Source organism: Schistocerca americana, chromosome 1 (assembly GCF_021461395.2).
Source record: "Schistocerca americana isolate TAMUIC-IGC-003095 chromosome 1, iqSchAmer2.1, whole genome shotgun sequence".
NCBI lineage: Eukaryota > Metazoa > Arthropoda > Insecta > Orthoptera > Acrididae > Schistocerca > Schistocerca americana.
In genome coordinates, this window is record NC_060119.1 from 678,728,373 (window position 1) to 678,754,995 (window position 26,623).

Below are 26,623 nucleotides of genomic sequence, written 5' to 3' on the forward strand. Positions count from 1 at the left end.
AACCAAGTTTGCTAAACTACTATTCACTATTACGATTAACTATTCAGCAATTAGAAGCAGTTTATCAGTTAGCAACACCTTCAACAACGTACATGGAGACTTGAGAAAGTGGGTTACAGATGTCATTCCACGTTAAGACCATTCCACAACAAACGACAACAAACGTAGTGCGTTGCCAGAAGAGAGACATGTTCCTACAGATACAGTAATTCTGCTGCGATGTGGATAATAGATGTATAATAGTGTCCGATTGAAAAGGCCCGGCAGCTGAGAAAATACTCTAAAGTTGAAGTACATCAAACGACAACAAACGTAGTGCGTTGACAGAAGAGAGACATGTTCCTACACATACAGTAATTCTGCTGCGATGTGGATAACAGATGTATAATAGTGTCCGATTGAAATGGCCCGGCAGCTGAAAAAATACTCTAAAGTTGAAGTACGCGGAACATTACGATTATTGTGTGCAAAACATCTAAATTGCACACAGATTCACAGTGACGTTCTGTCGGTATATGGACCAAATGCAATATCCCGTCCAGCCGTGGCAAAATAGTACCAATAATGATTGGTCCCAGGCCACACATACAGATGTTGAACAGGAAGATCAGGTCTTGCACAACGCGATTTCCATCATTTCGGTAAGTTTAAAGAACATCCGGAATGAAAGATTTTTCAACAATGTTTTCGTTCACACAGCGTTTCTGGTTCAAATGGCTATAAGCACTATGGGACTTAACATCGGAGGTCATCAGTCCCCTAGAACTTAGAACTACTTAAACCTAACTAACCTAAGGACATCACACACATCCATGCCCGAGGCAGGATTCGAACCTGCGATCTTAGCAGCAGCGCGGTGCCGGACTGAAGCGCCTAGAACCGCTCGGCCGCAGCGTCCGGTCACAGTGTTTCTCAACTTGCTCCGTCACCAAGGAGCAGGTTTCTGTCTTGGAGGAATTCAACAGTTGATACACGGTTGACCTCCGTTTCCAGAGACTGGTTACTTTGGTGAAAAATAGCTTCTTGTACCTGTGTCACTTTGACAGGTGGTACAGCGTTCAATAAGAGTTACTTGACCTGCCATAATCATGTGTAACTTACTCTTTGAACTCCTTTCGTACATGCATCTCGTGATACGACAGGGATTTCACGCACAGAATGGCAGCTCAACACGAACCATTAATCTGATTGTGGAAATAATGTGTTACATTTAAATTCCTTCATATATAATAAACACATGTGACTGCACGCAACAGAGAAATATAGTTCAGTAGAGGAGAGAGATGCAGGAGATGAGAGCATAACAGCACCTTAAATTGGCAAGTTGAGGTAAGTAAACACACACACACACGTATGGGTTCCATATTGCTATGCTCACTTTTATGCGTGGCTTAGAGCAGTAACCCTGCTTATTTAGAGAAAACATAAGTGACCATTACTAAATGTCTATACCCAGAAATGTATCTGGATTTTACAGTTATGTCCATTAAATTTGCTTGATGAATATATTGAATCCTTCTGCAATAACTTCACACCTACGGTACGCCCTGTAAGCAGTGCGTTGCATTCATAACACTTTATCAGCAGTTATATCAAAATGTGCCTACCATGAAACATGGACCATGCAGTTGGTGGGGTATCTTGCGTGCCTCAGCGATACAAATAGGTGCAACCACAACCGAGCGGTGTCTGTTGAGAGGCCACACAAACGTGTTGTTCCTGAAAAGGACAGCAACCTTTACATTAGTTGCAGGGGCAACAGTCTGGATGACTGACTGATCTGGTCTTGTAACGTCAATCAAAATGGCCTTGCTGTGCTGGTACTGCGAATGTATGAAAGTAAGGGGAACTACAGCCAAAATTTTTCCGGAGGACAAGTAGCTCTACTGTATGGTTAAATTATGATGGTACTTTATTGGGTGAAAAATTCCAGCGGTAAAATCGTGCCCCATGCGGATGTCCGGGAGGTTACTACTCAGGAGGATGTCGTCATATCGTCATCAGAAGAAACAAAACTGGTGTTCTACGGAACGGAGCGGGGAATGTTAGATCCCTTCATCGGATGGATAGGTTATAAAATTTAAAAATGGAAATGAATAGTTTGAAGTTGGATACAGAGGGAAGTTCGGCGGCACCAGGAACATGCCATATGATCAGGGTTACAAATATAAAACCAAGTAGGGTTAGCGTAGGAGTAGTTTTAATAATGAGTAAGAAAATAGTAAAACAGTACTACAAGTTTATATGCCAACTAGCTCTGTAGATGATGAAGAGACTGAAGAAATATACGAGGCCTGTTCAGAAAGTATGCTCCGATTGATTGCCAAATTGAAACCACAGTGAACATCAGAAATGTTTTACTTGTAACAATTAGCTACACCTTTCAGCTACTTCTCTACGTAGTCGCCGTTCTGACTTAGACTTTTGTCATAGCGTTGTACCAACTTTTCAATAGCCTCATCATAGAAGGCAGCCGCCAGTGCTTTCCGCCAATTCTCCACGCTGGCCTACACCTCGTTGTCTGTGTCAAAATGTTGTCTTCAAAGACAGCGGTTCATGTGACCAGAGATGAAACTCAGGGGGAGACAATTGCGGACTGTATTGTGGGTAATCTCACATTTCCATTTGAAAACGATGCAGGAGCATCTTCATTGCCCCTGCAGAATGCGGCTGAGAATTGTCTTGAAGAGGAAACAGCACGACAGTTATGTAATGTTAGCTGCATAGCTTCAGGCGAAATTTCTCACCAGGCCCTCGTACTTGGCGGCAGACACTATTTTCTAGACATCTTTACGCAATCACTGCGAGCTCAGAAATGAGAAGAGCGACGTGATGCTAACTGGGGTTATACTAGAGACACTACCCAACACATCTGTGCAAAGCTTTATCGGATTTTCATAGTCGTTTCCATTTCGCGACCGATCGGAGCTTACTTTCTGAACGCCCCTCGTATGTTGAGATAAATGAAATTATTCATATAGTTAACAGAGACGAAAATTTAATTGTGAAAGGGGTCTGGAATTCGATAATACGGAAAAGAAGGGAAAGAAACATAGTATATGAATACGGAATTGGGAAAAGGAATCAAAGAGGAAGCCACTGGTAGAATTTTTCAGAGAGCATAATTTAATCATCGTTAACACTTGGTTTAAGGATCATGAAACAGACCTGGAACCACCAGAAGGCTTCAGATTGATTGTATAATGGTAAGACGGAGACTTCAGGATCAGATCTTATTGTAAGACATTTACAGGGGCGGATGTGGACTCTGACAACAATTTATTGGTTATGAGTTGTAGACTAAAACTGAAAAAACTGCAAAAAGGTAGGAAATTAAGATGAGAACTGGACAAGTTGAAAGAACCAGATGTTGTTGAGAGTTTCAGAGGGAGTATTACGCAACTATTCACTAGAACAGGGGAAAGGAATACGGTAGAAGGTGAGTGCGTAGCTTTGAGAGATTAAATATAAAGGCAAGCAGAGGATATAATAGGTAGAAAGACAAAGCCTAGTAGAAATCCTTGAATAACACAAGAAAGAAAGGGCAGTTGGGCCACCTCCACTAATCTAAGTCACCTAACTGCCAACTCCATCTCTTCCTAGGAAATGGCTGGGAGAGGACCCAACCTGTGTTGGACATAAGTCTTTATTATGCATGCAGCAGTCTTTATTTTAAAAAATTAAGGCACTACCGCCATCCAGATGGTCGCCACGAGGTCCTGAGTCCAAATGCCTAGTACACAGTACTGGCACCAGAGGGCGCTGTCATCTGTTCCATGACGTAATCCAAGATGGCGAACTGGGGTGGGGGGAAATGGTAGGAAACGGTGTGGTCGCCATGGGATCTGGAGTCAAACTCACCTAGTACATAGTATTTATAAAAAAAGTCTGTTTGTGGGGGTTGGATTTCTCTTGCTCATCATTCTCTGCTGTTTGGAAACATGTAGGTCTTGTAAGAAGTATTTACACGAAGCAAACATGTTGCATAACCTAATGTTCAGCAATGTACTCCAAGTGTCTTAACCTAATGTTTGGCCCTTTGTTGACACTTAACCTATTGTTCTGTCAAGTCATTTTCCATGTCACGCCCATTTTCTTAAACTATTGTACCACCATTGATACCAAATTAAGTAATTAGTTATGAGCTCCCACCATTTTCTGGTATGCTTTTTGAATTTCACATGCTTTTGAACGCCATTTCTGGCGCATTCGTCTTTGTCACCCACCCTCTTAAACTTTTGTACTGCTTTTTACATAGAAATTATGGAAATTAACCTAGTGTTGTGCACTTAACCTGCTGTTCTGCTCCATGTCACCCACTCACACACACCCTCCCCTTAACTATTGTACTGCTAACACCACAAAGGTATAAAAAAATTATGGAAATTAATTAAATCGATATTTTTCACATGTATGGGGTAGTTGTTTTTAATTTGCAGCATCCTATTTGTCAGTGAAATTGATGGAATAAAGTTTAAACAAAAGATCGCTAATAAAAACACTTATCCTACTACCAGACGCCCGACGCCGCTGCAGCAGCCACCACTGCTACCGCCGCTGCCCCCGGCCTTGAGCCCACCCTGGCCACAGCTGCCACAGCATCACTCTGGCATCCATGGGCTGCCCTCCCTCAGGTTAGCGGGTTAGGGCTGCAGCAACCAGGCTGCTCGCAGCACCCCGATTCCACAGTTTCTCCTCCTCCGCCATCACGTCCTCACCGATCATGTGAGGTACAGCACACACCCCTGCGCACCTCACCACAGAACTCCAGGGCTCACACTGATACCAAATGCGAAACGCCTCCGGGGAGCATAGGTGTTTGCTATTGCTGATGCTGTACATATGAATACTGATGTCACAGATCACACTATAGAAATCTGTTCCAGAATAGCACAGGCTCCTTTCTTCTTAGCGATCCTAACGGAACACATGAGTTGTGTCTAGCCGTGCTTACCTGCTCCAGCATGACTGACACCTCGCCCCGAAACATGTGCATGGTGACTCACCATCTAAAATGTTCTCCATGTTGTTCTGACAACACATGACTGTGTAAAATAAGAGCCAAGTCCACCTCTCGGATGTTGTATAGTGTCCCAGAAATAATTAACGTTCACTTTCTTGATGCCTCAGCTTGTATGCATGTAAATTCTTGCCCTAATATAATCGGTTTACAAAAATAGCTCTGAATAATGCCGAATGCATTCTTCCTCATGATCCTAATGTGCCACCACATCCATCATATGTTACCCTTCCTGTTTTCAACATACGCAAACATTCTCACTGCTATGTAGAGACTCCTATATCCCAGCACAAAGGATGTGATGTGAATCAATCGAGCATTATGATTCGCTCTTATCGAATTTACCCACCAAATTACTGATGCAGCCAGTGTGGAAGCACTGTCCACCTTTTCTTTCTTTCTGCAGATGAGACTTTCAGTGGTAAAAAAACTGTTTTACACAGATCGCCATATTGCACTGACAATTAAACCCTGGAAAGTGCCCCTATATATCGTCAAATATGGAAAGACTCTTACTCAATTACATTGCTCTCCCACTGAGGACAGGAGGTTGAATATTAGAGCATGAAACCGATCTCCAACCCAGCAATATATCATCGTGTACCATGTCAATGTAGTAAACATACAGTTCGTATCCTGCGCCAAACAAAACCATCTGTCTTACATCATTCACACATATACCGCGAAGACAGACAGCACCGTACATACTCCTCACAGCACCAGATATTTTTCCACAGCTGATGGTCACAAGTCATCCACTCCCAACACGCGACCACACCCTCAGTGGACCGAAGTCACTCTCAGAACTGTTCTACAAATTCGGGCTCGTTTCCCCTCAGGCAACATAATTCCGAAGATATAGACTAGAAATTATTTCTCTAGAAACCCAAAACTTTAGCTTAGTGGAGAGTGCTGTAAACCATAGAGTAACTAGAAACTTAACCCATCTGTGAAGACCTTTACATGAAAAAAATCGACAAAAGAAAATCAGAGTAAACTGATATATCCATTTGCTAATACCAGTGTCGGTGATGTAACAGATTACAAATCATCCCTATAATTTACAAAGTCAAATAATGTGTTTCTCATGTCTAGAGAACCAGCTAAAGTGTCTTCCACCTGCTAGATGCATACACCACCGTCAATGTTCTCTCAACTAAATAAAGATGCAAAATGTGAAGAAGCAGTCAACCGGACAATTTACATGGTTTGGAATAATGGACCAGGGAAAACGCACGTCCATATTGAATCTTCTCAAATTTCAACACGGTCACGAAATCTATCCAACACATACATACTAAGTATTAGTTCGCTATTCGGTCGTCTAGTGGACAACCCGGTTAAGCTGTCTACATTCCTAAACTCCAACAGGCTTCTCCATTCAGACAGCTCCTACCGATAAAGAGAAACGTGAATCATTCCTGTATAGGTCACCAGCACTGCACGCCAGGCGCACAGCTAGAATCATCATCCTAAGAAACCGGTGACATACAACTAAATGTTACAATAATGGTCTCAGTTGAATAACATTTGACAATGAGCGAGGTATCAGGAATATACCCTGTTGACAGTTGTGACTCTGGAAATAGAAATATCAGTACCATTCTTATGACTTGACATACTCTGCCCCTTGCTATCACAGTACTTCCTTACGAATGGACATAGTCATTTCCTTTGCACATGTGTGAACACAAATACATACTTCATTGGCCTGATGCTCAAGGCAAACCTATCATACATCCCCTACTACTAAGTATAATACTTTGTCAATAACTGATCGCTGGCGATACGAATTAATACATACCGAAAATCAGTAATGGATGTGCATGTCTCATAAGTTTTTCTTGCAAGTGCAACTGTCTTAGAAAAAGAGGTTTAATTGTCTTACAAAGTGCCAGATGTTAAAAAACCCGATCCCAACATCTACTGTTTGTTACTGTCACAAGCGGTCTTGGTTCTACATGTGCACACAAGTATCCATGTTTAAAGCTATACTGGCTTTATAAATCCATGTATGGCATTACCTACACGTGACGTATTTTTCCAGACAAATATCGTGACGCTGAATATAGACAGTGATCGCCAGAGTATATATTATCAGACTAGCAGTGCAGATACATGTAGCCGGCGGTGCACCCTCGTAATAAAGTTACCGAATTTTGAAAGTGATTCGGCTAAGGAGCGTGGTATGAAACCGCAATTTGCAACCCTCTCACGCCGCCGCCACTAGATTTTTTCTCCAGTATTTGTAACGTATTCTGTGTCAATACTATGTCAGAGGTTCTGCGCTATATCCACTGAGTTATAGGCGATGACTGATTGAGAAGGATCACAAACGTTAGTAGATGGTGTGCTGATTGAGGTCATAAGAAATGTACACTAGCTTTTCAAATCTCTAGTGTTATGCTATCTGCTAGAAATGTCTATGATTTGGAATCAAGTCTTTCCATTCAACCACAAACCTGTGTTAGATCCTATGGAGAAGTCCTCTAATGATTACAGTCACTAGTGAGTCATACTTCTGGCACTCTCATATCTCGAAACAAGCCACCTTTCTCGAACCTATTTGCTACAGTAAAATTCCAACATGGTTTTAGGTAGCCCCTATGCATCTTGCAACTACCCCTCAGACTCTATGCTACTGTCCCTGTAGCTTTGCACATGTGATTGCTCCAATGTAAATCGGAACTGAGTAGAAGACCAAGAAAGCTATACCCACCACCTTCTACAACCCGTGTAGAAACAGAATGACCTGAGTTAGTGCAACAGGACCGTGTTTTGACCATTCAACTGAAATGCGTGCATTGTGGTGCGTCTCCAAACCAGATACAGATACTACAGTCTGAAGCAGATCTGCGTCCATTCACATCTAACAGCCCAACATGCTATCATCATTACTCTCATTATTCTGTACCATCCAACAGAGAAAAATTACGAACCATAAAAGCTCCACGAACTTCATCTGATATAGAACTCACATAGCTGCGGCAGGGGTTCAGCGCAGAGAGAGAGATCTCGCAATACTTCCCAGAATAGCACAGGGTGCATTCCTCCTAGCAATCCTAACAGGGCTCGTCCGTCACTGAATTCACCCGCCAAACTGCTGCTGCTGCTGCTGCCGGTATAAGACACAATCCTATTAAATATACAGGTAGTGATCCACTGCAGAGGCCAGTTTAAAGTTTCATCACCTGTACTGGAGGAAGATGATCGTACCCCATGGACTATACTGTAAATCGCAAGAGACACTACCTGTGGCTCTGTCTCATTGTTTTTTCTGCTGTAGCACAAGCCAGCCTGTGTGGCCGTGCGGTTCTAGGCGCTTCAGTCTGGAACCACGTGACCGCTATTGTCGCAGGTTAGAATCCTGCCTCGGGCATGAATGTGTGTGATATCCTTAGGTTAGTTAGGTTTAAGTAGTTCTGGGGGACTGATGACCACAGATGTTAAGTCCCATAGTGCTCAGAGCCATTTTGCTGTAGCACACTTTGTACACTGCCATGCATTTTGTTTTTCTACCATGACTTCGAGGTCTGTGTCTGGTTCTAAACTGACATTAAGACGTTCTGACCCACGGCCTCTCACAGAAAACTAGATGTTGCACAGCGTAAACCATATTGTTACTGCAGCTACCATAACACGCCACACGCACTGGATAATTTTAAATAAAAGACAGTTACAACACAAGGAAACTGGAAGAGTTTGGTCGTGTTGTGGAGAGTTTCCAAACTACAGTCCGAAGGTGATCCACGAGCTCTACATTTAAACTCATCTGTCATAGCGACCGAATAGCTGATGCCTCTACGTTTCATAACGACTGAATCATCATGTTTCAGTCATGTACGTGATCACTGTTTCGGTGCTATCCACCCCAGAAGCTGCTGTCCCTCCACCAAAATTCTTTCTCCAACTCAACCAAGCGATGTCATTCAATCATTATTTGGTGACGAATAGCGTGCCAGTGGACGGATGGGATGGAAAAGACACCATAGATGTACTCTAATAATAAGCATCAAAGTTGATAGTGCGAACAATTTTAGCAATTTTACGGCAATTTCAACACCGACCAATGATGGGATAGCATATTTCCCAATTTCAGTATCATAGCTAAACTACCCCTTCTCCACTTTGCGAGTATCATTGCGAATGCGGATAGATGACTGTGCAGTACGTCCATTCATTGTTAATTCTCGAACACATACACCATCAAAGTATATCAGACAGCGCTCTACTTGTTTCTAACACCTCGAGCATAGTGCTTAATTTGCGATCTGTCTGAGGGTAAAATTAGAGAGTGAAAGTCCCCCCTCATACTGTCATTGACCAACCCACCCTGTAGCACCGTTACCGATTTAATCTACAACCGAAAAGAAGTGGACCGCTACATTCCACGACTTGTGAATGAATGGAGCTTGCCAAGTCCTCACCCATCCAAGTGCACAAGATTTCTCGAGGTGTGCCCATGTCGAGGAGGTTAACACTCTCATCGATGTATAGTAGCAGATTTGAAAGTGTCGTGATGTGATAGCAGACAGTTAAGAAGAACAAGAAACGGATGATTTTTATGTGCGATGTAGCTCCAGACGGATGGAGTTTGGAGCATTTTTATGTAAATCAACCAAGCTATCAATTTTAATGTATTATTCCAGAATCCAGGATCAGTACCTGGAAGGTACTGGTAAGAGAGAACATAAACACATGCACTCCAAAGGCTACAACGTTCTGCACTTAAAAGGGGCTATAATGTTAGATCGCTTGCGTTTCCAACCTATCAGTCATATGGAATGTAGCCCTGTTAATATTCCAATGTAAGAAATATATTTCAAGCGCATGACATACATCCTTCTTCCCGGTTTCTCTGTGATAAACTATGTTATCGAACCGTAAAACGAAAAAACTACTTCCTTAAAACATTTGTTCTGCGTGATACGAGCACAATATAGCTTTCTGGAGATGTATAAAGTTCACTGTTCACATCCGATCACGGTTCGGAAATTATACTATGCCTGCATCAGCCCTATATAAAATGATCGGCAGTAACGGGGGGGGGGGGGGGAGGGGGGGGGGGGAGGATTACCTCTTACAAGGAAACAGATAAACACATAGCAGCAGCGTCCGACTGCGCTCGATTGTCTCTAGTAATAACCTCCACATTTGGAGAGCGTTTACTCTGTTTCCTGTATGTCTGTGTATATACAAGTGTCGTGGAAGGCTCCCAGGACCCAGTCGTCCCCTCCCCCCTCTCCCCGCTGGTGGACCAAACTTTGAACGTAGAATACGTGTTCGGAAGTAACGAGTTGTTGGTCCACCTGCGAACCCTACCCCAGATGTGACGTGTTGTGGATCCGCCTCCGAACATCGGTCCGGATATATAGTCCGCGGCTGATCCACACTCGAACGCTAACTCGGATGTGGTATATTGTGGATCCGCATCCCAATATCGCTCCGGATATAACGCTCGACGAATCCACACTCGAACTCTAACTCGGGTCTGCTGTCGGTCCTTTGGAGCCTTGCGCGACACCCTGTGTTAACTTGGCCATATATCCCGTTCTTCCTGCCACGGAACTTCACTAATTCCCACTATATCTAACTTTAACCTATCCATTTTCCTTTCTAAATTTGCTAAACTACCTGTCTGATTAAGGAATCTGACAGTCCATGCTCCGATCTGTAGAAAGCCAGTTTTGCTTCTTCTAATAACAACGTCCTCCTGAGAAGTCCCCGCCCGGTTATCCGAATGGGGGCTTCTACCTCTAGAATATTTCACCCAGGAGAGCGTCATCATCATGTAACCACACAGTAGAGCTGCATGCTCTCGGGAAAATTTACGGCTGTAGTTTCCCGTTGCTTTCAGCCGTTCACAGTACCAGGACAGCAAGGCCGTTTAGACTAATGTTACAAGGCCAGATCAGTCAATCATTCAGACTGTTGTCCCTGCAACTACTGAAAAGCTGCTGCTCCTCTTCAGGAACCACACATCGGGCCTCTCAACAGATACCTCTACATTGTTGTTGCATATATGATACGGCTATCTGTATCGCTGAGGCACGCAAAGCTCTCCGCCAACGGCGAGGTCCATGGTTCATGAGGTGGAGAAGGGCAGGAAATTTAGTCGAATTAAATCAGGTGAGTGCGAGGAAATTAGATTAAGCAACGAGACACTTGAAGAAGTAGATAAGTTTCGCTGTTTGGGCAGCGAAATAACTGATGATGACCGAAATAGATAGGATAAAAATGTAGAGAGGCAATGGCAAGAGAAACGTCTCTGAAGAAGAAATATTTCTTAAACTCGGATATAGATTTAAGTGCTAGGAAGTCTGTTCTGAAACTATTTGTATGAAGAGTAGCCATGCATGGAAGTGAAACATGGACGATAAATCGTTTGGACAAGAAGAGAATAGAAGCTTTTGAAATGTGGTGCTACAGAAGACTGCTGAAGGTTAGACGGATAGATCACATAACTAATGAGGAGGTACTGAATAGTACTGGAGAGAAAATAAATTCCTGTTGCAGCCTGTTTGGAAGAAGGAAACGGTTGCTAGGACTCATTGTGAGACATCTAGGAAGCATCATTTTAGTAGTGAAAGGAAGTGTTAAGAATAATAATCTCAGAGAACAAGAGATGAATACAGTAAGCAGATTCGGAAGGATGCAAGTTGCAGTAGTTATAAGGAGATGGAAAGACTTCTGCAGGATTGACTAGATGGAATGGTGCATCAAACTGTCTTCGGGCTGAAGATCACAACATCAAAATGTTTATTTTGAGCAGTGTACGTAAACGAAGACTGTTAATAATACTATTCTATCTAACAATTGGCAATAGGGTCCATTATTTTGTCTTTTGCTACGGAATTCCGTCCACGTCAGGTGTTACAGAATGAGGCATGAGCACAGTTTTGCTCCACTTCAGACGAGCTGACCAATCCGGCAGGTCTAGCGGTTCTAGGCGCGCAGTCCGGAACCGCGCGACTGCTACGGTCGCAGGTTCGAATCCTGCCTCGGGCATGGATGTGTGTGATGTCCTTAGGTTGGTTAGGTTTAAGTAGTTCTAAGTTCTAGGGGACTGATGACCACAGATGTTAAGTCCCATAGTGCTCAGAGCCATTTGAACCAATCCGGCATCATGCTAGTCTGTCTAGCTGAAATGGACACAACTTCTGCTCTTAGCTGCAGACGTCATTTCATACACGTAGCACGTAACGTCTCCGCAAATCACAAACCGCTCGATTGGATAAGGAACATAGATAAACAACGGTGGCCGCGGCACAACTGTCAAATTATATCTCTCAAGTAAGATCAAAACAAAAGGACGGTATATTTCATAATATCCAAAGATTACCACACAGTATCAGCATTACGCAGTACTGATATATTCACTAAACTAACTACAAATAGATATAGCCGAAACACAAACCTATTACAGAAACACAATTTTAAATGACGTGTAACCATATTCCAATTAGTCATTCTGCCTTGGGACTGGCTAAGGGCCAGAGAAGAGACTGCTGATTGCGATAAAGAGGTAAGAGTCCGTGCTCCACGTTATCTGGCCGTTCCCACGTGTTGCTTTTACATCTGTGGAGCCCAAAAGTCGTCTTTCCTCTAGAAATCAAGGTAGACTGCGCGAACGAATGTGGCGTTTATAACAAAACTTTATCAAAAGATATCAAGCGTTCGCTGATGCGCCTTCGACTGTAAGCAAGGGCCGGCCGCGGTGGTCTCGCGGTTCTAGGCGCTCAGTCCGGAACCGCGCGACTGCTGCGGTCGCAGGTTCGAATCCTGCCTCGGGCATGGATGTGTGTGATGTCCTTAGGTTAGTTAGGTTTAAGTAGTTCTAAGTTCTAGGGGACTGATGACCACAGATGTTAAGTCCCATAGTGCTCAGAGCCATTTGAACCATTTTGTAAGCAAGGTGACATGGCCTTCGACTGTAAGCAAGGTGACATGCGAGGTGCAACATGGCTGTCACGTAGATATTCTGTGTGTAGTGACTGTACGACGACGCTAACAGCATGAGACGATCGTGTAACATAAGGAGAGGAAGACACTGCCTCTCTCTTTTGTATCCTCGTTATTCTAAGAAAACAGCAGACTACCGGGGAGAGGGTTATTTTTCTTGACCAGCGTAACTGAGAATAGCGCGTAGCATAACTTTTAACTGGAAGAGTGAAAGTTTTGCCACCCAATGTTTTCTCTGCCTCCCGTCATCTCCTGAGAACACAAATGTCTCCACACTAGCGAGAAGGAGCCACACAAAGCTGTTTTCGTAACGGCTGACTGAGATTAATATATAAATAATGTATAAATACATTGGCAGACGGCGAGGTAAATGGGGAATAATGTCTGCTCTCGGTTTCAGAGGGTGTACAGTACACCTGTGTGATACAATCTAGCGAAATCTTAATAATTAATGTTATTCTAAACTTAAACTGTTCATCCCTCTCAGATCATATGTATTTTACTTACACTACTGGCCATTAAAATTGTTACACCACGAAGATGACGTGCTACAGACGCGAAATTCAACCGACAGGAAGAAGATGCTGTGGTATGCAAATGATTAGCTTTTCAGGGCATTCACAGAAGGTTGGCGCCGGTGGCGACACCTACAACGTGCTGACATGAGGAAAGTTTCCAACCGATTTCTCATACACAAACAGTAGTTGACCGGCGTTGCCTGGTGAAACGTTGCTGTGATGCCTCGTGTAAGGAGATGGTCACATCCGTGTTTGGCGACATCGCGGTGAACGTAAATTGGAAGCGTGTATTCGTGTATTCACCCGCCGTGATGGTATGGGGTGCCATTAGTTACACGTCTCGGTCACCTCTTGTTCGCACTGACGGCACTTTGAACAATGGACGTTACATTTCAGATGTGTTACGACCCGTGGCTCTACCCTTCATTCGATCCCTGCGAAACCCTACATTTCAGCAGGATAATGCACGACCGCATGTTGCAGGTCGTGTACGCGCCTTTCTGGATACAGAAAATGTTCGACTGCTGCCCTGGCCAGCACATTCTCCAGATCTCTCACCAACTGGAAACGACTGATCAATGGTGGCCGAGCAACTGGCTCGTCACAATAAGCCAGTCACTACTCTTGAACTCTTGATTAACTGTGGTATCGTGTTGAAGCTGCATGGGCAGTTGTACCTGCCACCCAGGCGTATCAAGGCCGTTATTACGGCCAGAGGTGGTCGTTCTGGGTACTGATTTCTCAGGATCTATGCACCCAAATTACGTGAAAATGTAATCACATGTCAGTTCTAGTATAATATATTTGTCCAATGAATACCCGTTTATCATCTGCATTTGTTCTTGGTGTAGCAATTTTAAGGGCCAGTAGTGTATTTTACTAACAATAACTCACTATTTAGCCATGATGACTGGCTGTGGTGTATTTTTAGATACGTGCATGTACAACCGCCGAGCGCCTTGAAGACGAGATGTAAAGGAACTGCTTATTGGAAGGGGCTACGCCTCCCACCATCATTCTCAGTCCTTGAAGAGCCTCTGTCTTTACCGTGCGGGCCCCAACTTTCAGGCCTATTTCACGCCGTGAAGACAGACCAGTGTGTGGGTGTGTGTGGGTATAACTACTCGTAACCCATTCTGTACTGTCTCCAAATGCACGCCCACTGAGCTGATGCTTTGGTGGTTCTAATTCTCCGTTAACCACTTTCCCAGCGTCATATCAAGCTGATAAAAGGGTTTTTAGTTGTGTAACCAAAAGAATAGACTGCATCACTTGCACAGCTCCAATTGTCAGTCGCATCGTGGATACCTACAAATTAATACTATTGCTGTCTTTCTATCTCGTTAACATATTACAATCACTACCGAGTCCTATCTGCAGGTGCACCAGATGTGTGCTGAATTGAAGGACCGAAGTCCAAGGGCAGTACAGAGGCCGTACTAAGAAGCAGCGTAGTCCAGCATTTTCTGAATAACCAACCAGGAAGCGTAGGAGGGAGACCACGTGACTGCCTCCCGTTCCTGCCTGCAGGGAGAGACTCGTTAGCTGCGCCCTTGTGTCTGGCGCCTCCTACAGGGCAGACCGCTTCCTGCTTTCTGGTGGCGCGTCTCTTGTGCTGTAGCTCTCAACCACGGCAGACGGACCAGCGCTCCGGTCACTGCTTTCTTGTAACAAGAGTCTGTTCCTCTGTTTGTTATTCAGCTTCGCCCCTGAAACTTCACTCTTTCTTTTTAACATGTTTTGTCTTTTGGCCATCCATCCCTGTTACCACTATGACTGATATACTGTATAACTGCATCCTTCTTGGAGGATCCCTCTGTAAACCCCAGACTACAATAAACTCAGTCTTTTCTATCAATGTACGACTTTCAGTCGCCCGAGATAACAGCATCTCTTTCATTCAAGCCACATCCTACACTCGCCCGTCTTGCAAACGCCACCACATGTCATATGAAACGACATTTCCTTTGGACGCTGTAGCTATCTGCTGCTGTTGCGTAAGAATAGTTATTGCGATATAAAAGGATCTGAATTAGTCTTGAGGAGGCATCGTAAATTTGTCAGATTATAATTAATTATTTAAGCAAGGTGACATGAAACAGCCGGCCGATGTGGCCGAGCGGTTCTAGGCGCTACAGTCTGGAACCGCGCGACCTCTACGGTCTCAGGTTCGAATCCTGCCTCGGGCATGGATGTGTGTGATGTCCTTAGGTCAGTTAGGTTTAAGTAGTTCTAAGTTATAGGGGACTGATGACCTCTGAAGTCCCATAGTGCTCAGAGCCATTTCAACCATTTTGACATGAAACATAATAATCACTGTCGTCCCAGTACCTGTCACCAACACTTTTTCTGCTTGTTCTAGACTCAGTTATGAGTCACAGCAGGCAGGAGACCAGGAATCCAATGGGAGATCCATGAACGTCTGGAAAATTTGGACTTTGCAGACGGTATAGTTTATTAGCTCAAAGGCTGACTGATATGCAAGCTAAATTATTGCTGAAAGAAGAAGCAGATACTGCTGGCCTCGAAATAAATATAGGCAAAACAAAGGAAATAAGAGTAAATTCAGGGAATATGGAAGTGCCACTGTTAATAGGGGAGCTGAGTGTGGAGACTGTCAACTCATTCTTGTATCTGGATAGTACATCGATGGAAGATGGTGGAGCTTGAGATGACGTGAAAAATCACATTAAAAAGGCAATGCTGCCTCCATAGAATTGTATACAATTTGGAAAAATAGAAATATCAGGTACAAAATCAAAATCCTTATTTTAATACAAATTTGAAGACTGTCATTCTGTATGCCAGTGAAAGCTGAAAATTGGATAAAAAGATAACATCCCATTTACAAAGCTTCATAAATAGGTGTCTCCGACGCATCATGAATACCTGGTGCCAATAAAATATATGTAATAAGGAGCTCTGGTGAATAATGAACCAGATACCTACAGTAGACTACATACGACAGAGAAAGTGGGAGTGATTGGGACACATTGAGAAAACCAGATGGAGCCATCGAGAAAAAAGCATTGCAATGGAATCGCCAGGGAACAAGGAAGAGAGGAAGACCTAGGGGCATATGGAAGAGGACAATGTAAGCGGAAGCAAAAAGAGTTGGCAATACCTGGGCAGAATTGTGGCAAATAGCCAAAGACAGACGGATGGCGAGTTCTCCTGGATGCCCTATGCCCCCATAGGGGCCAAAGGAATTAAGTCAAGAAGTCAAGTCTCAGTCCTAGGCATCACAGAGATGCACATTGTCGTCTACACTGTAAAATGTAATCCTAGTTTTACAATACGATAGTGTTCGCCGCTCGAGCATCTATGGTGCCTAATATCTACTCACAAACATATGTGAACGAACGGAGGCAAACAGGAATGAAGAAGATAAAACAAACCTAGAGCATGTTTCTTCGATAGCAATAAACAAATGGGTAGAAATAAAAGTTTTACAGTAATGTTAAAATATAAATTTCATGTCGTGAGGATTGCGGCTGTTAATTAAAATAAAGAAACAAATAATTCTGCGTCAATTACAAAGCCTTTGCTGCTTACGCTACTCGTTTTACATAGCTGTTTTGAGAAGCGATCATTGGAGGTTTTCCGCAGCAGCATATGTGGTGTCCGAAAGAATAGGCTGCAGCTTGCACTGTTAATAATGAAGTGAATTAGCCACACAATTTATAGATGTGACGTAGAAATGGTCTAAAGATAAAAAAGATACTTACAGTGCAAGGTAAACAGTACGTATGCTGTATTTTGACGCTCTACTGAAAACCACTAGAGCAGAATTACAGCTCATTACAGACAATGAGTGAATTCAGTTTGTTAAATGAAACACTGAAGGTGGTGTCGTTCATAATGACATTCTAGTCTGAACAAAAGGTCCATATCTGATCATGATAAAACACTAATACATCTTACAATACGTAAAACGATTTTAATAGCCTCGACAGCTGGGAAATGATGCACACCTGCCATACTTTCATTTTGCTATGTTATATTCAGAAATGGTTGAAAGCTTGGATGTAACCGATATACCAGATGATTCTGATGCAATGCATGTTTAAACAGTTGAATTTGACTATAGTTAAATTTACGTAATCTAGATTCGATATGTCATAATGTCTTAAAAATACTCGTAGTTTCACTATCAGGAGACAGCAAATCAGTCGGATGTTCCACGGAAATTGGTTTATGGTTGACATAATAAGAAAATCGCGCACACAACAAAACGAAAACGTGAACAGTAAAAACAAGGAGCTGTCAAATATGCAAGGAAACATGGGATTGATAATGGACTTCATAACTAACAAGCTAAGTACAATTATAGAGGATAAAATAAGCCGGATCCTGAAGTGGCCTACACACAGATAAGACGAGGAGGAATATGATACTGTAATTACCAAAGAGAACGAAAATGGAAACTGGTAACTAAAAAGAGAAATAATCAATCCATCAGGGGAAGAGGGTAGTAGAAGACGACCTACAAGCTGCAAGCAAAGTAGCCTGGCTTCATCTAGGCAACTTGAAAGGAAACGCCACAGCAGAAAAGGTTAAACAGTATTTAGAGAGAAATGGAGTTAAAGACAACGTCCAATGTGGAGAACTACACTCACTAGGGGGAAAAAGGCCTTCAAAATTGGATTCACATTCGAATTCCTCAAACATACACAGCGACTAGAGTTCTGGAATAGTCGTAAGACGTTTCTGTTTTCGGAGGACACGCTACGCTGAAGGGGGAGAATTACAATAAACCCACAAGTACTCACGTATTGAAGATCGAAGGTTTGAAGAACGCCCTGCCTTTCTTCCCAATAGAAACGCTAAGAAGCTATGACGTCATCGTACTGACAGAAACTTTCCTAACAGAGGAATACAAAATACAAGGATATTACGGAATCCACTCATTCGGCCGTCAGACTGCAGGAAGACCAGCAGGAGGGCCTCAATTTTTTTCAAACAGAGCATAGGATCAATAAAACAAATAATAAAAGAAGAAAACGCAATCATCGTAAAGACTAACCAACTATCAATCATCGGCATGTACGCACAACCACTCATTTCAACAGAAGACATAACTGAAAGAATTACAGAAGCGCTATCACAAACGAAAAAAGGTGACAGAGTAATTGTCGCAGGGGACGTCAACGCTAGGATAGATAAACCAACCATAAAAACGGAACTGATTACGGAGACGCTAGAAGCTGGATACTCTCTCATTAACGATCCCAGCATGAAAACTTACATTGCTCCCAATGGAACCAGCATCATAGACCTAGTCTTCTACAGAGGAACAGACATCATGTCTTTTAACCAAATCGCACTATGGAAATCGGCCATGGCTCCGATTACAAAGCATCTACCAATCTCAACGAACTTTGTTATCACTCACCGAGAACAAAAAATGGTTCAAATGGCTCTGAGCACTATGGCACGTAACGTCTGAGGTCTTCAGTCCCCTAGAACTTAGAACTATAAACCTAACTAACCTAGGGACATCACACACATCCATGCCCGAGGCAGGATTCGAACATGCGACCGTAACGGTCGCGCGGTTCCGGTCTGAAGCGCCTAGAACCGCTCGGCCACTTCGTCCGGCTCGCCGAGAACAAGCGCCCATACAGCCAAAGAAGAAAATATCTAGGAAACTGATATGGAGAAACTTGGACACAACACCGAAGAAATAGACAAAGCAAGACTGTTAAAACAACAACACGAATTAACTAAAGCAGTAGAAACATGCACGAGAACTCTATAAGCCTGCCAAACACAAAAGAAAGAAAGAAAATCTCAAACATGGTTCAATAAGGACTGCTATAACCAACGGAAAAAACCCTGCTATCACTATATCGAGCGAAGGATACAAATCACCCAAATGATCTACTCCAATACGCCCAGCAAAGAAGGAAATATAAGACACTAATCAAGAAGACGAGGACAGAATATATTGAAGAAGACGCCAGGAGACGCTTAACAAGCGCCCAAATTGACCCACTAATAGCGCTCAGGAAACTAAAAGTTCCACTAACAAATATTGTCTTAATGGAATCGTGGGAAAGCCACTTCAAAAACATCCTCAACCATCAAAGTAGGTCAACAGCTTCTGAACTAACTCCAGATACAACGACGGCAAATCACACCCCCATAACGAAACAGGAAATACTAGAGACAATAACAACTGCAAAAAACGGAAAGGCCCCAGGCTCAGACAGCATTTATATCGAACACCTAAAGGAATCATTTCACGTCATGCAAAACTACTAGGTAGAACTATTCAACGAATGCATCCACTCCGGGAAAATACCAGAGCAATGGAGATCATCAGTAATCAAGCTGATGTTCAAAGAGAAAGGAGACCCCTGCGATCCTGACTCATATCGAGGTATAGCACTCGAAAATACACTCTTCAAGATATTCATGAAAATCTTAACGAACAGACTCACAACAATGATAGACTCACAAATAACGGAGAATTAATTCGGCTTCCGAAAAGGAAGAAGCACCCTGCATGCCGTAAGCTACCTAATGGAGCAAGCACAAGATACACTCAGACATCCAAGAAAGAAATTCTTTGTAGTCATCGTGGACTACCGCAAAGCCTTTGACCTCATCGACAGAGCGACGCTAGTCCAAAAACTCAATCATCTGATAGGAGCCACACACTCGATGGCAATCACAGTCTGAAATATCCTCAGATACAACAATATCCAAATATCAGACAGCGTAGCAATATCCACGAACATAATCCAGACAAAAGGAGTTCTACAAGGAGATCCAATTAGCCCAGCGTTATTCAACATCATGACCGCAGACATCACAGACATTATCAGAGACACCTGAGCATCACTTTTTCTCTATGCGGACGCCATGGCAAAGGCTCAGAAAATCTAGCAGAGTTCCACGTGGTCCTCATCAGGCTTACATCGTGGGCGGAAAGAAATTGATTGCAAATAAACCACAGCAAAACCAAACGATTTTTGGGAAAGGAGGGAAACACGCTCCCAGAAATACAATGACACTGCGCAATAAACCTTTAGAGGTAGTGCCAAAATTCAAGTATCTTGGAGTCACCCTGCAAAACCACCTTGTCATCCTTCAGTAACCATGTCCAAGTAAGAGCGGCCGCAGCAATAAAAGACATCTACCACATCCAACAGCCTCAACAAATATCACTGGATACAGCAATGTTACTATTCAGGAGAGCCTTTTTCCCAATAGCTACCTATCAGGTCAGCATCATATGGGTAAAACCCACCCTAAGCGACCTGGTAACATTAGAAAAATTCAAAGCTCGCTACGTTAAAAGGATTCTAGGCATTGGTAAGTCAGTACCGTCAAGGCTAACATATGTATTAACGAAGGAAAACTACTTCATTTCATCGACGACATCAAAATGCAGTTTTGGCTGCCAAATACCATGCCCTACGAGAAAGCACGTCAAATCCTCGCTGAGAAGTGCAGAGCCATCTGGCCCGATTTCTACTCCACAGACGACATAATGGTGGACTAATGGAAACAAGCAAACTACAAGCTACGATACGTAGTAACGCGTTACACCACATATGGATTTCACCACAAACTCTGCCAATACAAGAGATTTCACCAGCCGAACGAACACTGTATTTATGATTTGCGTAAGAAACATTGTGAGAGATACCACGGACAAAACTGAAAAATGAGGAAAACCTCAGTTATAAAACTGGCTCTGGAATAACTACTCATTTGTAATTTGTAATTTCTGTTTGCACATTGTGCGCTTTTCAGTTAATAATAATAATAATAAATGTAAGTATTTCATTGAAAAATTCTGAAACAGTTCTTGGACCACAAACCCGTACTCAGTAAAATTTGCAGTATACTATCGATCCGCATGCTCCTTAGATAACAGCATTTTGTTTGCTGTTGTAGTCTTCAGTCCTAAGACCGGCTTGATGCATATCTCCGTGCTCTTCTATCCTGCGCAATCCTCTTCATCTCTGGATAACTACTGCAAGCTACATTCACCTGAGCCTGCTTATTGTATTCTTGCCTAGCTCTCTCTCTACATGTTGTATCCCCATGCTCTTTCTACACCTCTATCCATTACCAAATTGACTACTTCTTCATGGCTCAGGATGTGTCCCATCGGTCGATCCCTTCTTTTAGTCAAGTTTTGTCTCAAGTTTCTTCTCAGCCCAATTCTGTTCAGTACCTCTCCATTTGTTATTCGATCTACACTCCTGGAAATGGAAAAAAGAACACATTGACACCGATGTGTCAGACCCACCATACTTGCTCCTGACACTGCGAGAGGGCTGTACAAGCAATGATCACACGCACGGCACAGCGGACACACCAGGAACCGCGGTGTTGGCCGTCGAATGGCGCTAGCTGCGCAGCATTTGTGCACCGCCGCCGTCAGTGTCAGCCAGTTTGCCGTGGCATACGGAGCTCCATCGCAGTCTTTAACACTGGTAGCATGCCGCGACAGCGTGGACGTGAACCGTATGTGCAGTTGACGGACTTTGAGCGAGGGCGTATAGTGGGCATGCGGGAGGCCGGGTGGACGTACCGCCGAATTGCTCAACACGTGGGGCGTGAGGTCTCCACAGTACATCGATGTTGTCGCCAGTGGTCGGCGGAAGGGGCACGTGCCCGTCGACCTGGGACCGGACCGCAGCGACGCACGGATGCACGCCAAGACCGTAGGATCCTACGCAGTGCCGTAGGGGACCGCACCGCCACTTCCCAGCAAATTAGGGACACTGTTGCTCCTGGGGTATCGGCGAGGACCATTCGCAACCGTCTCCATGAAGCTGGGCTACGGTCCCGCACACCGTTAGGCCGTCTTCCGCTCACGCCCCAACATCGTGCAGCCCGCCTCCAGTGGTGTCGCGACAGGCGTGAATGGAGGGACGAATGGAGACGTGTCGTCTTCAGCGATGAGAGTCGCTTCTGCCTTGGTGCCAATGATGGTCGTATGCGTGTTTGGCGCCGTGCAGGTGAGCGCCACAATCAGGACTGCATACGACCGAGGCACACAGGGCCAACACCGTCATCATGGTGTGGGGAGCGATCTCCTACACTGGCCGTACACCACTGGTGATCGTCGAGGGGACACTGAATAGTGCACGGTACATCCAAACCGTCATCGAACCCATCGTTCTACCATTCCTAGACCGGCAAGGGAACTTGCTGTTCTAACAGGACAATGCACGTCCGCATGTATCCCGTGCCACCCAACGTGCTCTAGAAGGTGTAAGTCAACTACCCTGGCCAGCAAGATCTCCGGATCTGTCCCCCATTGAGCATGTTTGGGACTGGATGAAGCGTCGTCTCACGCGGTCTGCACGTCCAGCACGAACGCTGGTCCATCTGAGGCGCCAGGTGGAAATGGCATGGCAAGCCGTTCCACAGGACTACATCCAGCATCTCTACGATCGTCTCCATGGGAGAATAGCAGCCTGCATTGCTGCGAAAGGTGGATATACACTGTACTAGTGCCGACATTGTGCATGTTCTGTTGCCTGTGTCTATGTGCCTGTGGTTCTGTCAGTGTGATCATGTGATGTATCTGACCCCAGGAATGTGTCAATAAAGTTTCCCCTTCCTGGGACAATGAATTCACGGTGTTCTTATTTCAATTTCCAGGAGTGTACTTACCTAATCTTTAGCATTTCTCTACAGCACCACATTTCAAGTTGTTCTATTATCTTCTCGTCTCCACTGCTCAACGTGGACGATTCACTTCCATTTAAGGCAACACTCCAGACAAATACCTTAATAAAAGACATTCCAATATTTAAATTTATAATTAATGTTACCAAACTCCTCATTTCCGGAAGTGCTTTACTTACTATCGCCAGTCCGCATTTCCTATTCTCTCTACATCGGACATCATCGATTATTTTGCTACACAAACAGCTAAACTCATAAGTACTTTTACAGTGTGCCGAACATTCACGTCAGTAGTAGATCGCGCCACGAGAGCGCACATGCGCCATCTTCGCCCGCCGTCATCAGCACGCAGCTTTCAATGCGAACTGCTTCCACACGAGAACTCGGGTGCTTGGCGTCCTTTGTGTCCTATCATATATTTCTCACAGCCAAACACGGCCTCTCTTGATAGTTACTTCTGACAGCTCAACTCGTTTCACTAAATTGGGTTCTCTAGGGACTGCACGGCCGCTTATTTATTGATTTATTATTTTTATTGTATTATTTATATTTCCTACGGAAGACCGGTTTACCGACGAGCAATCCGGAATTGTGAATTGATGTCGTCCCATGCTGTAACCAAAGTTACCTCGCTTTTTATCTGTTCTTGATGATCAATATATTCCTTGAAAAAACTGCTTTGCTGGCACTTGTTTGTAGCTTTCCCCTCTCTTATTATATGGCTTATTCTGACAACAGAAATAACTTCAGCAAGATAAGAGACAGATGTTTCCTCATCAACGGACAAAAGGTTTGCAGATATTTATTTTGTCTCCTAAAGGGGAAATAGTATCAGGCAAGACAACAAATTAATTTCATTACTTTTCATCTCTTCATAATATAAGAGCTACAAACGTGCTACAAGGGTGATATCTTCTGACATGACCGCCGAAACCTAAGAAAAGGAAAATGATTATTTGCAATGTACGGCAGCTGAGAAGCATATTTACATCCCGTCACTAACGTTATTGAGAGCAGGAAGTTCAGCATACTAAGATAAAGTACATTACTGGCCATTAAAATTGCTACACCAAGAAGAAATGCAGATGATAAACGGATATTCATTGGACACAAATATTATATTAGAACTAACATGTGATTACATTTTCACGCAATTTGGATGCATAGATCCTGAAAAATCACTACCCAGATCAACCACCTCTGGCCGTAATAACGGCCTTGATACGTCTGGGCATTGAGTCAAACAGAGCTTGGATGGCGTGTAAAGGTACAGTTGTCCATGCAGCTTCAACACGATACCACAGTTCATTAAGAGTAGTGACTGGCGTATTGTAACGAGCCAGTTGCTCGGCCACCATTGACCAGACGTTTTCAATTGGTGAGAGATCTGGAGATTGTGCTGGCTAGGGCAGCAGTCGAACATTTTCTGTATCCAGAAAGGCCCGTACAGGACCTGCAACTTGCGGTCGTGCATTATCCTGCTGAAATGTAGGGTTTCGCAGAGATCGAATGAAGGGTAGAGCCACGGGTCGTAACACATTTGAAATGTAACTTCCACTGTTCAAAGTACCGTCATTGGATCTCGACTAGCCCGAGCAGCAATGTCGCGATACGATAAACCGTAATCGCGATAGGTAACAATCCGACCATTATCAAAGTCGGGAACGTGATGGTACGCATTTCTCCTCCTTACACGAGGCATCACAACAACGTGTCACCAGGCAACGCCGGTCATGTGCTGTTTGTGTATGAGAAATCGGTTGGAAACTTTCCTCATGTCAGGTGTCGTCACCGGCGCCAACCTTGTGTGAATGCTCTGAAAAGCTGATCATTTGCATATCACAGCATCTTCTTCCTGTCGGTTAAATTTCGCTTCTGTAGCACGTCATCTTCGTGGTGCAGCAATTTTAATGTCCAGTAGTGCACATTGTTTAACTCGCCTACTCTTTGTTTAGCTCCTGGTGTGAAACACAATGTGTTCACGTTAAACACTTTCCTTAGTGTGGAATAACCGTTTGCGTTCGCTTCTAAATGCTGGCAATACAAGGCTTTTGTAGAAATGACTTTCTATAAGTGCTCGTACTGGGTTTGAGCTTTCCCGCTGCAGTGTTCCAAATGCTTGAAACGTCCCCTTTGGAAATTATAAATTAGTGTGCTGGTAAACCTCTACGTTATTTGATTTCCAAACAGCTGAGCAAAACTGAACGTACTCAGACATTTCTCTCTTTACTTATTCTGATCATCACTAAACTGATACACAATATTTTTAGCGCAACGCAATCTGACTTTGAACCATCCCTACAAAAGAGTGGCCCTGACTAACAATAACCTATACCTTTCATGAATCACTTACCTCACAAAAATCTTCGTTACTCGAACTACTGCAATACAGCGAGCGCCAATACTGCAAACTAAATAAAAGATTCTAACTACTGAAGCCACTAACTACTGATAGGCATAGTTAGCAAATGAAAGAGTTTGATGGAGGAAAAACAATGTATTTACCTTAATAGTGTTCAAAAGTCGTAATATATATATATATATATATATATATATATATATATATATATATATATATATATCAGTTCATAACATCCAGTCTTACAAATTTCCTTTTTCTGACGGACACACGTCCAGATCGTCCGCTCTCAAAACTCTGCCATCTCTCTCCCCACATCCACCACTGCTGGCGGCTCACCTCCAACTGCACAACGCTATGTGCTGTTCACATCCAACTGCCCAACACTACAGTAGTAAATATTCCAACAATGCAAACCAGCCACAGATTGCACACAGCACAGTCAGTGATTTTCAGTCCTAGACAACCTACTTACATACTTACCTCACTCAAATCGCTTTTGTTCCGATAGTTCACATGTCGAATTCGGATTAAGTTTCAAGGAGCACCAGCCGAGTCTGCGGAACGTTTTTTCATGAACCGTTCCCACACTAGAACTCCGCGCCTAGAAACGGAGCTTTCCCGTCCGCGAAACCCTTCGCAGCATTTTTTAAATTATTCTAATACAGTGTGTTCCCGAGATTATTACAGTCGCACAGCTCCAAAAACTATAGATAGATTTGAGCACAAAGAAGACTTACAACTTTAAAATACAAAGCATAATATTTCTTTGACACACATTAATAAAATCCTTAATAAGATCACATATTTAAAATAGTGTGACAAACGTATTCTCGCCCATATTGATTTTACGTATGGCTAGCTCCAAATGTACGAGGGGCTTTCAGTAAGTAACGTAGTAAAGTAGGTTGCTTTCATTGAGGATTTAAATACACCATATTATTCCCCATCGTTTTTGCAAAACCTTATTTTTCAGCGTAATTCACGTGCAATGAGACGGCCTTAAGCCACCTTACTGAGAGGGCCTTTGCCGGCTGAAGTGGCCGTGCGGTTAAAGGCGCTGCAGTCTGGAACCGTAAGACCGCTACGGTCGCAGGTTCGAAT